Source organism: Notolabrus celidotus, chromosome 9 (genome assembly GCF_009762535.1).
Source record: "Notolabrus celidotus isolate fNotCel1 chromosome 9, fNotCel1.pri, whole genome shotgun sequence".
Taxonomy (NCBI): Eukaryota; Metazoa; Chordata; class Actinopteri; order Labriformes; family Labridae; genus Notolabrus; species Notolabrus celidotus.
The window spans coordinates 20,546,295-20,564,826 of NC_048280.1; the positions used below are offsets into that span (position 1 = coordinate 20,546,295).

The window sequence follows — 18,532 nt, forward strand, 5'->3', positions numbered from 1 at the left end:
CCACAGCCTCCAGATTATCCTTAATTTCCTGCAGCTGAAGGCCTGGTTATGGCACAGCTCAAACAAGTCTTCATTGCTTAATTATATATATTTGCTACAGGTCAGGCAAAGGTTTGGAATCTGGAATCACAGAAGGACACATGCTAACATAGATGTGAGGATGATAGAGCTCAATGTGAACACTGTTAACATACGTCTAAATAAATTGTGTAACTTTGAAGTAGAAGTAGATTATTACAGAGGTTTTTGTGGGCAGGAACTAAAAAAGTGATGAAAAAACATAGTAACACAAGTCAGAGTGAGATAGAGAAACTGATCCAATGTAATTATTCACACTTCTTAGAAGCAGAGTAAAGTGTATTGAAATGTCTTTAAAAATGAGTGTTTTAACATAAGCTATTTTAGCCAGTCTGCTAAAGTATTCATTGTATTAACAGCTGCGTATGGAATATTACATTTATATTTTATTTGACATTCCTCAACCACCTCTGTTGAGTTAAGTTCACCCTGCAGAGGCACACATATTTGCTTATGCCAGCTTTTAGAGCCCTAAAACTGAATGTAAACTTTAGTCAAGTAGATTGTTTTCCTGTTTCATGTGTGTGCTTAATTTCTAAGCCTCTTTTTCTCATGGTTGTTAAATGACAGGATGTCAAACAACATATGCAGCTGAGTCAAGCTCCTGGCACCAGACATTTTACAGTTTTAGAGCAATAACCAATCTGGCGAAGGGAAATTATTCCCACTGAAGGAGCCAAGTGTGAACTGGAATGAGTGATCAAGGAAACAAAAAGTGCAAGTTTTCTTTTTCCAACAAAGGCCAGGGTTCAAAACATGCTTCTCAGCACCAAGATCCCTTCACACCAAAACTCATGATGAATTGTATTCATGATTCAAGCTGTTTACACTCCGTGGGTTACAATGTTACAATGTTACAATGTCATTTAGCAGATGCTTTTATCCAAAGCGACGTACATACGAGAACAAGAACAACACAAGCAAAGATCTAGACAAGAGGAAACAAGATCAGTAACAGTAACAAAGTGCAGTGTAAAGGCAATGCACAAAAGTAAGTAAGGAATTTTTATAATTTTTATTTTTATTTTTAAATAAAATAAGGAACATCTACAATGAAGCAACCAAACCATTTAAGACCTTCCATTGTCATCATCAACAATTAACATCACCACAATAATGTCCAAAGTACCAAGTGCTGGGTCACTCCAGAGCTGAACACAAATTCTCAGAGTAGAGCAGGACAGTGCGAGTCAACTGTAGCTGGAAGACATGATCTGCCACTGGGGACAACAGTGGAGAACAGTCTAGCTAAGTGCATAGTGCTTCCTAAAGAGCTGGGTCTTTAGCTGTCTTTTGAAAGTAGAGAGACTCTGCAGATCGAATGAATTTGGCCAATTTATTGGGTTACATACATGATTAGTCTTACTTCTGAATGCCTATTGAGTTTGACACTTAATTAAAATTATTTTTTTATTTAAAAAGACATGATTTTAGTTCTTGGGGGTGTTTGTTTTGCTTTTGCCTACTTCTTGTCAAAGGGAAAACCTGATTTGCTAAAACACAACCAACATCTAACACGTTCAGATGCAAAGAGAATACCTATGTCCAGCCAAAAGTGAAATAAAAAGTATTTTCCATCCAATAACTGATCCAATGTAAACTCAAGTAACAATCCAAAAACAAAGATTTATAGAACCTAAACAAAACACATACTTTACATATAAAATCCATTTGGCTGACCACTAATTCTCCATCATTTGCTCCCTACTTTCCTTCTCACACGTTCTCAGACAACAAAGGACAACCTCGTTGGTTGGATTTTTCCCTCCTTCTTTTCCCCTCCAGGCCGCCGCAGGCCTCATAAATGACTCCAGACGTGAGGACTCTGTCCACCATCTGACAATGATTAGGACATGGCCTTGCTGAATACGAGTAAAGCCTGCACACTCAATTGCTGCAACACACCTTTATATATAAACTAAACATGCCACCCACAAGTTTCTACATTTACACAATGAGCAGCGGCGTGATGAGGAGTGTCAGACCTCCTTTGTTTCAATGATAAGAGCCAGACAAAGTGCATAAAATTGATTGCAGAAAGAAGTTTGATCCAGAGATTATTTTCTTTTATTATTATTGCTTTGCGCCAATTTGACATACATTTGAAAAACCCTGAGAATCATATCTTGTTATATCTGTAAGCAACGGATAGAGAAGGGTACATTTTCAACTGTTGAAATGCAAGAAGTCTTAGAAAGTGGAATGATGAAGGAATAACTGGGTCCAAGTAGACAAAAACAGGGACTGTGAGTTATTTTATTGATTAGCCAATAGTTTTGTTGGCGTAATATAAGCTCATTTGTTTCATAAGTATTTGGGAATTCCTTGTCATGCGCATACAGCAGCCATATAACTTTTGTTTCTCAGTCTATCTGTCTTCCCTCCATTATTTTCCTTTCTTTCTTTCTTCCTTCTGTCTCACACACTCAGCCTTTCCTCTTCTCTCTCCCTGAACATCTGATAGTGATTACAGCACAACCTCAGAAACACAGCTCACTTAACTCTCCTCTATTAAGTGACTTGGTACCACTGACATAATTTGTTCATCTGCACATAGAATTAACTGACACACACGCATGCAAGTCCCTTGAGAGTGAAGCGGGCTGAATGACAGTCATACAAACACGCCTGAATCCCGCAACCACACGCTCTTTCTCTCCTCCAGTCCACCCATATGCTTATTTCAGGCAGGACCCTCATCCTGTCCACCCCCTTCCCTCCCTCCCTCCCTCCCTCCCTCCTCCCATCTGCAGTCCCCTGGAACAGAACAGTCACGGTTGTGTGCACCGTTGATTAGCTAGAACCTGAACCCAGTGGCAACAGTGGAAAGCTCAGTGTTCCTTATTGTGTTTCCTTACGAGAGAAAAGGAGCCGCTGACAACTTGGAGTTCCCCGTCCTATTACCTTATCTTTTGCTAATGTAGGCCTGACATTTAGGTAACTTTCTTTGTTACCAAGATGCTCTTTCTTTAACACAACTGTCACCAGGATACAATGGAGGAGGGAGGAGATGAACTGAGTTAAGAAAAAAAAACGAAAGAAGAGAAGAACTCAGATGAAGCTTACAAGATACAAACACTAAAGAAGGAGCATGTGCGGATGTGTACAGTGGCCTGGGGTTGTTATTGTGGCATGTTGTGTGGTGAACTTCACTGCATGCAGGCCAGAGTTTGTGTATGCATGAAGTTATTTGTTATGGCTAATTCCTTAATCCCACAACATGTGCCTGAAACCTGCAACAGATGCCTCTGAGGAGAATTGGCAGACACATGCAGCAGAAATCACATCGCACTGCTATCATTACTATTAATCCCTGAGCCTGCAGCAGCCGGTCATGTTAGAACATGAGAGCTTTATAGGAACAAGATTTAGAGGACAGACAGAGAATTATTTGCCCTTGTCGGTCAGTAAGCTTTCAAAAAGATACCGTGGGATGTTTTACAGTGTTTGTGACAAATCCTACCATTTTTATATGGCTTAATGGAACCTTAAAATAGTCAGCCTCTCTGAATCAACACAGGGAATTATTCGACAAACTCGCTGATGTCTGTTGACCTCCTGATTACTGTCTGCGTCTCCGTCTGCTGCTGATATAAGTAAGCTCGCTGGCAACTACACAATGACTCCTACAGGTTCCAATAACAAACTTGGTGCAATCCATTAACCCTGAGTTGACTACCATTCTTTTCGTGTTTTAGTGGAAATGAGATACAAAATGCAGCACAGCAGTATACTAATTACTAGCGTCCAAAAGATAAAAAAGTTAGTTAAAGACTGACGAGATTCAACCATAAACTGCAAACAGGAAGTTAGCTGCTCTCTCAACAATCATTGCTTTTAGCAACTTTGGCTGCAGCCATCTTGGTTTTTGGAAGCAACATCGGATGTTCAGCCACATCAGAAGAAAAGACAACAATAACTCTGGCTCCGAGGCAAAGGTCCCGACAAATAAATCACTGTATGACAAACAATGGACAAGCTAAGAAGACAGTGCAGACATTGGCTAATACATGCTTACCGTAGACTGTAAATAAAAATGGACAGCGTTGCTCCGCCTTTTCCCGTTGTACGGTTCTGGAGCCAAAAAACCCCGCTCCAGGGTGCAGCCATTGTGCAGCCAGAGTTTGCGAAGCCACAGAATTTCTGTGTTGCCACGGTAACGAGCTCCGCCATACAGTGTAGCGTCACAAGATCCTATGTAGTTCCCCTCTACGGCAGCTGTCAATCAAAGCAAACCCGGAAGTAAAACCCCGTTTTTTAACCTCTAATAACTAACGAAAAAGAAACTTTTCAGAAAAAAGAGGCCTTGAACACAAAACAGTCAAATAATACATATCACCACAGCATACGGATGTGAGAAACATTCGTATGATGTGTATTTATCTTTTAAAGTTTGACTGCATCCCCATTCAAATGAATGGGGGAGACAGAGTTTTTGACCAATACTGCAGCCAGCCACCAGGGGGAAGAGTTTTGGTGGAAGCCTCACTTCTAGCCGAGCGAGCTGCACCCCTGATGCTAACATATAGATCAGGGATATTCAATTAAATATTTGGTCAGGCCGGATTTTCAGACTAAGGACACAAACTGGGCCGGACATTTTTAGAAGATTTTTCGTTTTAGGGAAGATAAATACATGCTATTTTCACCTGTACAGAACTTCTAATGTTAACTTTTCAAACGTGCCTTCTCAACAACGCAATGCATTATGGGTTAGTTGATAGGTTACGATAAGTGTTGCATTCAATGTTTGTAATAATGTTGGAATTTTTGTAAGAACTTGTCAGTGTTGGTAAAAGATGTTTTTCTTGCCAAACCCAAGTCACAATCATTCGGCAGTTGCTTTCGGGCTGCATGTGGCCCACGGGCCGCTAATTGAATAGGGCTGATATAGATGATAAAATATCACAATTCCATTCTCCGAAATTGACTCTTAGTGATAATAAACTGCAAAGCTATCTTAATTGTGTGATATTTGTATGAAGAATTCCCAAAAAAAGGCATGAACACGAAAAAGCCAAGATGTGACATGGATTGACTAAAGCTAGCAGCCCCACCTAAAAGGTATATAGATATAAATATATATATTTGAAAATAAAAAAAGACAATCTTAAAAAATGCCTCTGTAAATGTGTTAAAGTTGGAAGTTCTAAAGTGTGGCCCTATATGGATTGACTCACTTGGAGCTAGTTTCAAGTAGCCATTTGATGAACTGCCATGTCTTGTGTCATCTGCAGAAGTATTCAAAGCAGAAAGGTATTATCAGTGTGCCATGGAACATAATTCATTGCAGGTACAAAGTACTGCAGGGTATTGTTTTTTTCTTCTGGCAGGAAGCTGAGTGGACATGGTTCAAGGGTTTCGACTTGTAAAATCCTTGCTCCTGGCATATCATATTGAATATAAAACCAGTGAGCATGTGGTGCAAGTTTGTGGGTTCACTCCCAAACACACAAACTTGCACACACACACACACACACACACACACACACACACACACACACACCACACACACCACACACACCACACACACCACACACACCACACACACCTGTTTGGTCAAGAACCTGAACCTAGAGATGCTGGTAGCGCACATGTGAGGGGGTGTGTAGAAGGATAGCGGTGCGTGAGAGCTGAGGAAATCTACAGAGCGAGTTAAAAAATGTAACAAAGAAAGCTTTGTGTGCACGTTTTAATGAGCATTTGAAATAAAGCACTTTCTCATGGGAGAAGTAAACCACTGCTTCAAAAGTGATGCGCCCTGCACACTATCATAGTTAGGTGACTATGTGTCTAGTCACTGTGTGTGTGTGCGATGTTTAATATGTAGTCATCCACATGATGGTGTTTGACTGGGAATCTAGAGGGGTTTGTTAAGGACATCTGGTATCTTGGACTCTGTTCAATTTCTTCATGTGGATTTCAAAGTCCCCTTGATCTGGTGGAGATGATTTGCTGTATGCCATTACATCACTAACATTTCTTTTTTTTCTTATTTTTATTACATAATTGTGTCTTCAAACAGCAGCACATACATTGTCAAGTACAATGTCATCTATACGTTTTAAATCCTCATCTTTCATTTAATCCTTCTACTTCCTGTTTCTTGCCGACGACTGCCCTCATCCTTGGTCTCTGAAGAAACTATATCTTAATCAATTCTTTCATGATCATCTCATCAGCAGATGTCAGTGCTCAACAGGTTCCCTTCTTGCTGCATTTATCAATAAACTGATTCAGTTATCATTACAGGGTTGCACAGGACACAACACAAAGACTCCCAGAGGCCTGCTTCACACTGTAATTGCTTTGCGAGATGGAAATGTATAAATCTAAAAGACGTGTAAGTGAAGAAACAGGCCCCCTTGAGATTTGATTTCACATGCATCAGATTCAGTATGTCAGGGGTCAAATTTGATTTGGCTGCATTCAGATTTAATTACTGTGGAATAATGACTTTGGAAAACACATTGACGAGGCCATCATGAATTTATGCCTCGTGGGAAGGTGGTGTCTGCATGGGCAATGTGGACAAAATAACAGCCAGCAGAGCACCAATGATGTGACAGAACAGTTCATATGCAGCAGCAGATAGAGGGCTTTTACAGAGAGAGAGACAGACAGGGAATAATCACAACTAGTAGGTTCTGAGTTTGATTATACACATTAAAGGCCATCCTTTGCCAAAGAAACATCTGCACAAATCAAAGAAAGTCATTTATCATTCTAGACCTAAATGCATGCCTGTTGAGGACATGTCAGTAAAAAGGTGATGAAGGTGAAAGAGAGGAAAAGAGACACGAGACAAAGGACCAACTACATACCATCGTGAGGTGCAGAAAAATACCTTTAACTACTTAATTACAGTTTATTTTCCCCCTAATTATACTCCTTTCGGACTCTGCCTCTGCCAGTTTAACTGACCAGATTTGACACACTTTATGTCTGTTTACCGCTTTTTCCCCTTCACGCTAAATGCCTGAATACAAGAACGTGTAAAAAATGAAAGGAAGAATAGCTGGAGAGATTTTCAGTTTTTCTGAGACTTCAGGCATGTCAAAATACGAAGCAAAACACAAGGTCCATCTTTAAAACAGGAAGTCAGGGTTTTCAATCACTTGGTCTGACCTTTGACCTCTCAGACATTCTTGGAGGATTAATAACTGGCACAGCTACAACTTGAAGTAATTTCTCTCTCTTTGCATTATGAAAAAGACCTGGAAACTGACACATGATGCTGCTTTATCTCTGGTGACTCAGCCTATGTTACAAAGTCTTTCCATATTTGATTTAAACATTCCTATAAGACTGATTTCAAGGTTCCGACAGTTTTGTATGTAGTCACATTTCAAAAACGTTTTCACTCATGAAGGGATGTCTAGACTAAGAGATGAGGGCACTTCCTGAAACTTAACATTGACACTCGCTCGTAGGCAAATATTTCTCCCTTTGTTGATGGAATGGCACCTCAAAAGGAGGCACCGTGAAAATTGGGGGTCTCGGGTTTGGAGGGCAGGAGGGATGAAATTGTCCTAAAGTGGATCCAGATGTTATCTTTCCCTCCTCAGTCCTCTCGCACACTCATCACTCCATCATTGCTTCTTTTTTTTTCTCTTTTTTCCTCAGAGTGAACTGCAGGGCCAGTGATTACTTGAGGGTGGACTGAGCCAAACCAAACACAAGAAGACAGGGTTGGGGTCTACCAAATAGAGAACAGCCACACAGTTCAAAGCTAAACATACAAGGGTGAAAGCATCCTCAGGGCTCAACTGGTTTATGTTTGTGAGCAGCACTGTTCTTATCAATAATACACTGTTTGTTTGTTTTTGGTACATAAAAAACATATAATGCATAATATATAGCATAACATATTACAAGGTGATTCAAGGAAAATGACAATGTAGACGATTCAAGGGGCGCAAAGGTTGAAAATCAAAGAGAAATGAAACTATAGAGGAGTGGCTGGGCTGTGTGACCTGTGTGAATTATAGAGAAGTTAGAAAAAACAGCCAAATAATGAGCTCAGAAGCTGGCTGGTAGTATGTTTTAACATCCGCCCTGTGGGACACAGGCCTTAACTGATGCTGTGGGCTACCAGCCAGGCTTATAAATCATAATTTAAACATATTTTACATTATCGACCTATGCTGCTCTCAGTAGTATTATGGCCAGCAGCTTTACTTAAAGTCACATAGTTCGTCATAGTAATTTGCTGATTACTATGATCTCCCTGTCAGAGGGCTGGAACTTTTCAAGTATTGTTTCAAAAGGTGCTGATGCCAACTCTATGTCACATCATTCAAAGGAAAGAACAAGGGGAACACCGGGGGAGGAGTATCTGAACTGTGCACCCTGTGTGAATTATAGAGCACTGGGACAGAATAACTCCATCATGAGATCAGGAGAGGTTGTGTGTTTGAATGTCCACCCTGAGGGGAAGCAGGACTGTAATGGAGCTGAAGATTAGGATAATGGGATGGTGAGGCAGCATGATCTGGTCCTCAAATGATAAGACTGATAGGGAGGTAAAGATACATGCATGCGTCATCTGTTATACCACGCATACACCAACTAACATCATCACAGTTCTCCTTTGAAAAAGAGATCACTGATCTCAATGGGACTAGCCTGGCTAACTAAAAAACACACTTTCACAATTTTTTAATCCTGCTCACCCACTTCCACTAAAAAGCACTGCATGGAAATTAATGGCTCAATTTAAATGTGTCAAGAAACCTGGACCTACTTCATCTGTGAATCCTCACACTAATATGTTACCAACAACCTAAATTCCACAAGAGTTTGTTGATGCAATCAGAATTTGTTGTTTCGCAAATCATTTAAAGCATATATGACTGGGTTCAAAAAGGCCACTCCAACGAGGAAAGTTTAAAAAACATTGTCTGGGAACACATTTTGTTGCAGCATCAACACAAACCGTACCATGCAAAGAAAAAAACAGTATAAACATATTCCAGAAATGTCAGTGAGTCCATTTAAGATTGAGGCAGAGTGAAAAACTGTCCTGTGGTCATTTCTTTTTGGAAACAATGGATGCCGCATCCTCCACTCTAAAGAGCAGAGGGACCACCTGGCTTGTTATCAAAAGCCAGCTCCTCTGATGGTATGGGGATACATAAGTGCCTACTGCTTATGGCATGGGTATCTGAGAAGGCTCCATTAATACTGGACAAATACAGGTTTGGGAGCAAAGCCTTTTTTAGGGAAGAATTTGTATATTTCAGCAAGAAGATGCCATCTGCACATATTACAACATCATGGCTCTGCAGTAGAAAAGTCTAGGTACTAAAGGCCCTACCTGCATTTCCAACATGTCATAAAACTATCACATTTTTCACTAAATATAGGCTTTAAACAATTTGAAGGCAATAAAATTCTGTTCTAATCAATATTTTGCACTGCATCCCAGCAGTGGCTATGCCTCTATCAGCATCTTCCTCATCAACAGCAACGTCAAGCCTGTAGGCAAATGTTCCAGTCAGATGGGATCTTATCTTTGCGGCTCTTGTCCTGCACTTTCTATTTTTAACTGTAGCTTAACTTTTAAGCAAATGCACCAAACACTAATCACTTAATTGAACACAATGGTTTCCTCACAAACATCACGTGCCTGAAAATAATGCTTACCTACAAATTTGGGACACAACCATGTCTTAGCTAGAGCATATATTGTCATTTCAGCACAGTTCTGAGGATAGTGAGTAATGAACCACTGTATATTTATAAAATCATTTTAATAGTATAGACTGGAAAACTAGTTGAGCAGTCTGAAAAAGATCATATGCAGAAAATTAACTTGAATCTTAAGAAAACTGCACACATTCTTTTACATAAAGTTATTACCCAATTGTGTTAAAGACTTGATTCTGGTTGGACAAACCCCTGCTCAAAACTACACAGCCACAGACGTTGCACATTGTGCTGTTAGCATCATTTTGCACAAAATAGCCACACTTTGGACTGCTCCTGTCTTTTGTCCACCATGATTACTTCCTCAAACTAGTTGGAACCGGTTCTCATCTGGAACCAGTTTTTTATTCCCATCCTTAGCAGGCACATATGTGAGAGCAGCCTGAGGAGCTGAGGAGCTGCTGGGCCCTAACAGTCTCTAATAGGGTAAAGGAGAGCAAGATCATGTCTGCAAGGCAGGACAGAGTGAGCAAGACCCCAATGCGAACTCCCTATTTTAGGATTCTAATTTGTAATCACCTGCTCAGGATAGATTATCCCTTACTTAGTTCCTGTTGATACAGGACTTATTCCTACTTACTGTCCTTACTGTCCTCTGTGCTGATTTGCAAAAACAAAGGCAATCACATCTACTTCATCATCTGTTTGAAATCCCTAGTAAAGGTGTTCTAATCTTTGTAACCAGAACTAGATTAATTGGAATTTAATACTGTTATAGATGATATTACTCCTGGGTGAATCCTGGGTGAGTTATATTTGAAATAAATATAGTGAATACCTGCATAACAAACAGTATTGTACTTGATGAATATGTTTGGGCTTTGAGCCCATGCATGTCTCAGTGCACACTGGTTTGATCATGTCAAAAGCAGAACAGACAACAGATCATAATTCCCATTTTAAAAAAAGGTCAAACTTTTAACTCATCCCAGCTTCAGAAGACAACAGAGGAAGACCTGATGGGATCCATGTGTGTGAAGACAAAGATCTCTCTCACACATAAATATAGTATATAGGGAATATCAAAGGATACATTTGTTTGAATTTCTTGAGCTTCTGACAGCTCAGAGTCAGATTTGGTCAAGATAAAGCAAACACGTGCTTATAACCTAAATGCAATGAGAGATTATGAGGAATGGCATCACCTTAGTGAAAATGTGAGTGAAGAGAGTAATAATTTATCCGTCCACATCTGCCTTCCATAAATCTGAACAAATTCTACTTGATTTCTGGTGTTTGATATGTGAGAGCCGGAGAGCCTGCCTGTCTGGCACAACGTGCTACATTTGTCTGTACCATACTGATGGCAACTTCAGGTGTTGCTTAAAAGCATGTCACTTGTTATTCAACCTGGGCTAACATTTCAAAACATGTAGAGTCACTTGAGTTAAGCTTACCCTCTAAACGCTTGTGCTTTTTTGGAATTCAAACCAAATATTTAAAATACCTATGTTTCCGCTTAAGCTAATGGAATCAGAGACATGTGTAAGCAGAAGCAGTATTAGGTGGTCTATTAAAGCTCCTATGAGGAGATTTTGGCTGCTTCTGGAACAGGTTGAAATGAATACAGATGACTCTTCGTGACCCACAAAAGCAAGGGATACCATCAACTTAAAGCTTAATTATTTATTTTATAGTTATTTTCAATGTATAAAGCCACTGGCAAGGGTAGGTGTTAGAAAAGGAGTTTATCTGTAGCTGATGATCCCTTTTTTTTTTTTACATTTCCACAGCAAATAATCTCAATGAACAAAACATTTGACTTTTAAAACAAAGCAGGGGTGGGCGCAGACTTAGCCTACTAGTTAAGTTGTGCGCCTATAGCGGGTGGCCCGCGTTTGAATCCAGCCTGCGACTTCTTTCTCGCACGTCATTCCCCCACTCTCTCCCAGTTTCCTACACTATCCACTGTCCTCTCCTCTATCAATAAAGGTGTAAAAGACAAAAAAAAGTTTTTTGTTTAAAAACACAGCTGTACAAGACAAAACCAGCAAGGAGATAAGATGTACAGCTTTGACCACAGGGGGACGCCAAAATCAACAAAACCAAAAGTTCCACATCACAGCTTTAAATTGTTAATTTGCATTTATTTTAAGATAAGCACAACTGCGCTATTATGATACTTCTGCTGAGGTACCTTCATGGAACAACTGTCACAGTTTTCATCTCCCAAAATCCAAAGGTGTACATTACAGCAAATATTGAAAAACTAAACAAATCACAATAATCACTCATTTATATTAGCGGTCATAATACTTTCAAGGGCCTCAGTTTGTTCCAAAGGGACCAAATGAAGAAAAAATGTATGAAAACATACATTGATAAAAATGCTAGTCAAGAACGGTTTCTGATGAAGATCTTACTGGGAATGAGGAACTGAAGAGATCAAAACAATTGCAAGGAAACACTGTTATCAAAAGCTCAGAACTTTGCCACCTTACAGAAGAAAATGTCTCTGAGCAATTTAAGTTTTATCGTGAAGTACCAGCGGTGATATTAAAGAAGGGTTATCGGTTGTAGCTTTCATTAGATTCATAAAATGTCTTCAACCATGTTTTTTGTTTTTCTGGCTACAGCTGCAGGAGACGGAAGCAGCCAAGACACAACACAGATCAGCAAGGTAAACAAAACCTCCCCTACGTTTGTTGCTCCTTCTTTTAAGGACATTTTGGACAGATATCTGACGCTTGCTGATCAATGTGATGGAGTATTTTTATTTTTTTTAAACCCCTCTAAGGCTCTACACTTTGGCCACTCTTAAAGCTTTTTAAGAATTTTTCAAGACTCTTCCAAAACTCAGGGAAGATTTATGGCAGTGTTTTCCTATAAATCACATTGACAATGTTATTAAGAAAGAAAGGTAAATCTTTTAGAAGACGGCCTCAGGCCTCAGGCTCTTATCTTTTTTGGTTGTTATCAAGACCATCTCTAACCTGAGGAGATTGGATATTAGAGAATCACAACCAAGGCAAAGTGTCTAGGTTCACATGAAGAGGTTTGCTTTGATGTTCTTTATATAGTTATACAGTAAGATTCTTTAATGAACTGTACAGACATAATGAAAAAAACTGGGTTCAAGGCATTTACATTTTTATAATTGAGATTCCAATACATGTAAAGACACATTTGAGGCAGTGGGAACTGGCATGTAGTCAACATACTATCAGGTGAACAATGTTAAGAACATTACACTTTTAACTTTTGTAACTTCAAACTTAGTAGAGTCCATCAATATTCAATTTTGACATCCCTTTTCTCATTTTCCCCTCAACCTCACTTTGATTAAACCAAACAGATGTGACATGAGTTTATATGTAGACTGAATATTGTTTGATTGGGCGTAAATGTTCCCCTCTCACTAATTTCAGTCCGTCTTTTTGTTTTGTGTCCCACTCATCCTCTCCCCAATCCGACAGAAATTTAGTTTGTTTTTCTGTAAACTTGCTATTCTTGGCCTGCAGATTAAGCTCCAGCAGTGTGATCTGAATTTCAGAGTCAGACACTTTGTCTCACATCACGAGGAGTCTGAAGCTGTTAAGTGTTTCACTTAGCCTCTTTCCCTCTTCTCCGCACAAACACACACACACACACACACACACACACACACACAAACAAACAGAAGACAAGCAAATGAGGGAAGTTTTCTATTTACAGCTGCTTTGTGAAACTCAATTATACAGCCAATTGAGAATGTGGCTGTTTCTCAGATTTGTGTGATGTGGTCCCGACCTATAAAAGGACTGCTGTTCCCAGTGAAGCCTCAACAACTGCATTCACTTAGTAGATTGACAAACAAGAAAAACAGTACACAAACACTCTCCCTTGCACTCACTGACACACACACACACACACACACACACACACACACACACACACACACACACACACACACACACACACACAGACACACAAACACACACATCTGGATCTCTGCTTCTCTCATTCATATTTGCTGAGTGTTTTCCTGCATGGGTCCCTGGTGTTTCTGCCCCGGACCCCTCAGATGAGGTGAGGTAAGATTTGGAGCCACAGTATTATGCCATCTGGATATACATTCACACATGTGCACAGCTCACATGCACACATACACACTCATACAGATATACTCTTGTCATAACCCACACTGACAAACACCTGGACCTGGTTACTGGACTCTGAGGGAGAGTTGAATACTCTGTGCATGCCTGTGTGTATAAATGGGGTGCATGGGGAATACTGGGCTGTAGGTTATTCAGCGCTCGAGGCTGTGTTGAGGTTCATTTTAATTCTTCTATGATTTCTGGGTCCTTGAAAAGGGCAGCTCACTTCACCGGGGCTCAAACCCTAAACCCTGGGTCATAGCTTCTACTGTGTTTCGCAAATACAAAGACGCTACACAAAAAGGGTTTCAGAATGTTTCTGAATGTCAATCAGTTCATTAACTGGCGGACTACTGGGGATATAGGATATAGAAGGGGTCATCATGCCTCATCTTATAAGTCATACCTTCATAGACACTGCAATGTTGATGTCTTCAAAGAATTCAAAACAAAACATTTTATATATCTGCATCTGCAAGTTCTGAGAGTTCATGCAAAACATCATCAGGAACCTGTTAGGTTCCTTTAAAATTCTTACTCCAGAAAAGCTGCATCTAGAGGCATAGTTGTAGGATATTCAAGATTCAAGAAAGCTTTATTGCCAAGTGAGCTCGCACACACAAGGAATTTGACGTGGTGAATGGAACACTGGTACTTAAGACAGTAAGGACACAACAAGACAGTAAGGGAAATAAATATCTAAACTTAAACACAATCCAAAAGTTCTAAATAAAAATAAAAATACTATCAGTTTAAAGAAAGGTATAGAAGTACTTTTAAAGACACAAATAAGTTAATTTAACCTAAGCAAGAGTGCACATGTAGTAGATATTGATGTGATGGTGGAATTCTACAAAAAATGGTGAAAAAATGTCCCTGAATAGTCACAGGCAGATGTGGACACAATAGTGTTCATTAAATCCGCACCACCTCATAAAAGAAAAATAAAAATACACATATTTTTCTTCACAAATCAAAAACACTTCATGTCGACAAACCCTGTTAAGAGTATTGCTGACATTTTTCAATTGGTACAACAGCATCATTTTTTACAGTGCCCTCAAACGTGAACGCATCCATATGAAGTCATGATGAGTTGACATAACTCAGTAAAACAACGTTTCTATTGGAATACCATTTGAACAGTTGAGGCTGGATTGTTGGGCTAACGCTCAAACAATAAAAGGAAATATCGTTGGTTTACCCTGCCTTCATTTTTCTAAGTTCTTCCACTGTGAGTTCTCTCAGCACACCGAGGCGCAGCATCCACGCAGCGAGCCAAATTGATTCAGTCGCGACTCGCGAGCAACCTGAAGTAAACAAGTCGACCGCACGTGTAGCACACTGTCAACACTTAGCAAACTTGCCAGGGTGATGGCACACAACTTTGCGAATGGAAAAAAAAACATGAAAAGTAATTTGCTACCACGTACCACGTCTCTACTGACACATTACTCACCTTTGGATACTGTCTTGTTCCGATGGAGAGGAAGAGTTGCTCACAGTACTCCGGATTATAATCAGTATGGTTCCTCGCTAGAGTTGTAGCTCCTCTCTCTCTCTCTCTCTCTCTCTCCTCTCTCTCTCTCTCTCTCTCTCTCTCTCTCTCTCTCTCTCTCTCTCTCTCTCTCTCTTCCCTCTCTCTTCCCTCTCTCTTCCCTCTCTCTTACACACGCGTACACCTACAGGCGAACACGCTCGCCTCTGCACCTCTAAAATTCACTGAGCTATATGAGGGGTGCTAAGTGCCACGGAGTGCATTAGCTGTAAAGGCGTGATTGAATGAAGACATGCTCCAAAAGGATTCAGCATGCTACAAAGTGTCTTCTAAGTGTCTAATAAATAATGAACAACTTAAAATACCCACCTGCCTTATGCTATACACTAATAATAATTCATCCTAGTACCATGGAAGTAGCCATTGTGTGTTGGTTAAAACAGGGGTTCTCAAACTTTTTTGGCTTGTGTACCCCCTTTCTAAAACAATTTCAGTAAATTCAGTAGGCTATATGGGAAAATAACATGAATAAATTTATGCATGTGGTTTTACAATGTCATAATAACATTGAAGTGAAAGATGAAACTAATTCTATACTTTCATAGTGCAATATTTTTCAGAAATAATTAAAGATTGAGGCAGCCTGTAACTTTGATGGCCCAAGGAGCACACCGATTTATTTCTGTCAAACAAGAAGCCTTTCAAAAACCAGCTCATTGTTATCATCCTGGTCGCGCTTTTAATAGCATGCAAATGTATGTGATCAATCGCTGAACAATTGACATCGACAGACGGAGGCCTTCTGGTCCAAGTGGTTTTGGAAATAATATATTTTATTAATGAATATGCTCAATTTAGAAATAGTGCCCTATTTGACGTGTATCCCTTGCAGTACTCCCTATTACCCCTAGGGGTACGAGTACCCCCATTTGAGAATCACTGGGTTAAAACTAGGGATTATTGTGTTTTTGATAGGCTGTAACTATTGTTTTAGACTAGATATTGCAGCAAAACAGTTTAAATTTCTAGGTGGAAAATCGAATTCCAGTCCAACTCTTTTGCAAATACTGGGATGTACTTGTTAAGCTGTTGAGATTAAGTATTCACAAACTTTCTTCAGAATGATTACCTGCACCTTTAATGTGGGCACTAAATATTTTGAGTGGACTCTTCCATCAATGAAAAAAGAAAAATCAAAAGTTCCCTTATGTATTACCAAAGTAAAGCAATTACTAGTCATATTTGTACTCTAGTTCTCATGTGCTATTACTTTTAAAAATGGGTGTTTAAATCCTGAAAAGTTAGAAAAAGTCTGAAAAAAATAACATCATGTAAAATATAACATATGACCAAAACATTTGCAAGGTTTAAGCCTAAACAGTGCTGTAACTACATCCAGCTGCAACTTTAAGACACATATTACATTCTGTTTGTCCACATTGGTCTGACAACTTACTGAAAATATGTTTCTATCTCTTAAATGCTAGCTGCAAAATGTAATACCACAGCAAAAACATTCTGTTCTTTGATCATACAGAGTTTCATATGTTCTGGCAACCTTGTCTTCTCTATTTCCATTACCCTTGGAAAATAGGCAAGTTTGAGCATTTTAGTTTGTTACTTTGTCTCTTGAATACTAATCACATTTCTTAAACTACACTGTGCTCTTTCCTCACCTCTCCTCCCTCTCTCTCTCTGTGTCCACTTCACCTCTGTTTCTATCTCTGACTCCTCTGACCTTTCTCAGCATGGTGGAGACACGCGTTGCAATCAACATTTCACACTGCTTAAGCAAGGCTCGTCTGTACTGCCATGTGCTCTCTCAAGTAATAATACAGGAAGTTTAGTATGCTAAGATAGTATTACACTGAAAGAAGAGAAAGCAAACAAAGAAACACAGGATATTTCTCTGGGAGGTCAAAAGCACTTCATTTATTAGACAGCTTACCACACTTGAAATAATGTTATAGGGTGAGAATTGAACATGGTGTCACATGTTTACCATTGCACACAATGCAAACCCACATATGTCTCATACAGTAAAAAGTATGTGAAATAAAAATAGCTTCATTGCCATTTGATCTTGTGTTTGGAAAATAAGACCAGATGTACCCCTCAGCCAAAATGAAAAGTAAATATCGCCTAATAAACATGTTGGGATGGTTAGAGGTCAAATGCGATATAAAAACACAGGAAAAAACTACTCATCCATTCCGCCACGTCCCTAAAAAGTAAAATCCCAGTTACCCAAACAACGAAACACGTATAACCAGACAAGTCTCCCCTCTATAAACAAACAAAAATATACAGTTTACTTAGAGAATTATAGTATCCATGTTTGACCTGCTTTATAAGAAGGCGGGCCAGAAAAAAGCTACTCATCTTTTGAAAGCTCTTTGTACGGGGGGACAGAAAGTGCCTGAAATGAATAAAATAATAATTAAATTCAAAATATTTGTACATTCAAATTTGGAAATATTTTTGTTTAAACTGGAACTTAATTAATTAAACTTTACGACACTCAAATAAAAGAGAAAAACATACATGTACATTATATTATTGGCTTTATAACTTTATGTATTTTAATCTATTTTGAGGTATATTGAAATAATAAACATGGCCAATTCTGTCATCCAAAACATACCATATCTCTCTTCCTCAAGTGCCACACTGTTCAACATTTCTGGGGTTTTTTATGTTGCCTTTTTTCTTTAAAATCAGTAACTTCTTTGACAGTGTCATCCCATGTGATGGGTGGAAATCAAAAAACAATATCAACTGGACCAAAAAAAAAAAATACTAAGCATTGATCAAAGATAGCAGCTTTAAATGGGGAGTTTTTTTTATAGCAGATCATAGTATTAACATTGCTTTAGAGCCGTGTGTATAATTGTGTCTCCGGTAACAGCATAGAAAACAAATGTTTGTTTTTTTGAAAATTGGATTGCTAATTCACCGTTGAACCTATCTTAATATCTGTTATGTTTTTAAAATTGACACAGACAGAAAAGGCTGCTCAAAAACGTATAGTCAAATATCTTTCTGTTTTCATATTGCATGCTCATGAATAGAGATTTTTACACATACCTGGTAACGTATTTTTAGAAGTGTTGAGTGACAACTCAATATTGAACTCTAGATGAAGAAATATAGACCAAGATCACAA

At 39.1% G+C, this 18,532-nt stretch overlaps 1 protein-coding gene across 2 annotated transcripts in view; it reads right to left on the reverse strand.

The window, feature by feature from the left end:
• The window catches only part of bmpr1ba (bone morphogenetic protein receptor, type IBa), a 79,921-nt gene extending 64,485 nt beyond the window's left edge, over nucleotides 1-15,436 (reverse strand). For both annotated transcript variants that reach the window (XM_034692812.1, XM_034692811.1), the window contains exon 1: nucleotides 15,328-15,436. The gene's annotated coding sequence lies outside the window, so the exon portion shown is untranslated. The remainder of the gene's footprint in view (nucleotides 1-15,327) is intronic.
• Nucleotides 15,437-18,532: the final 3,096 nt, after the last annotated feature.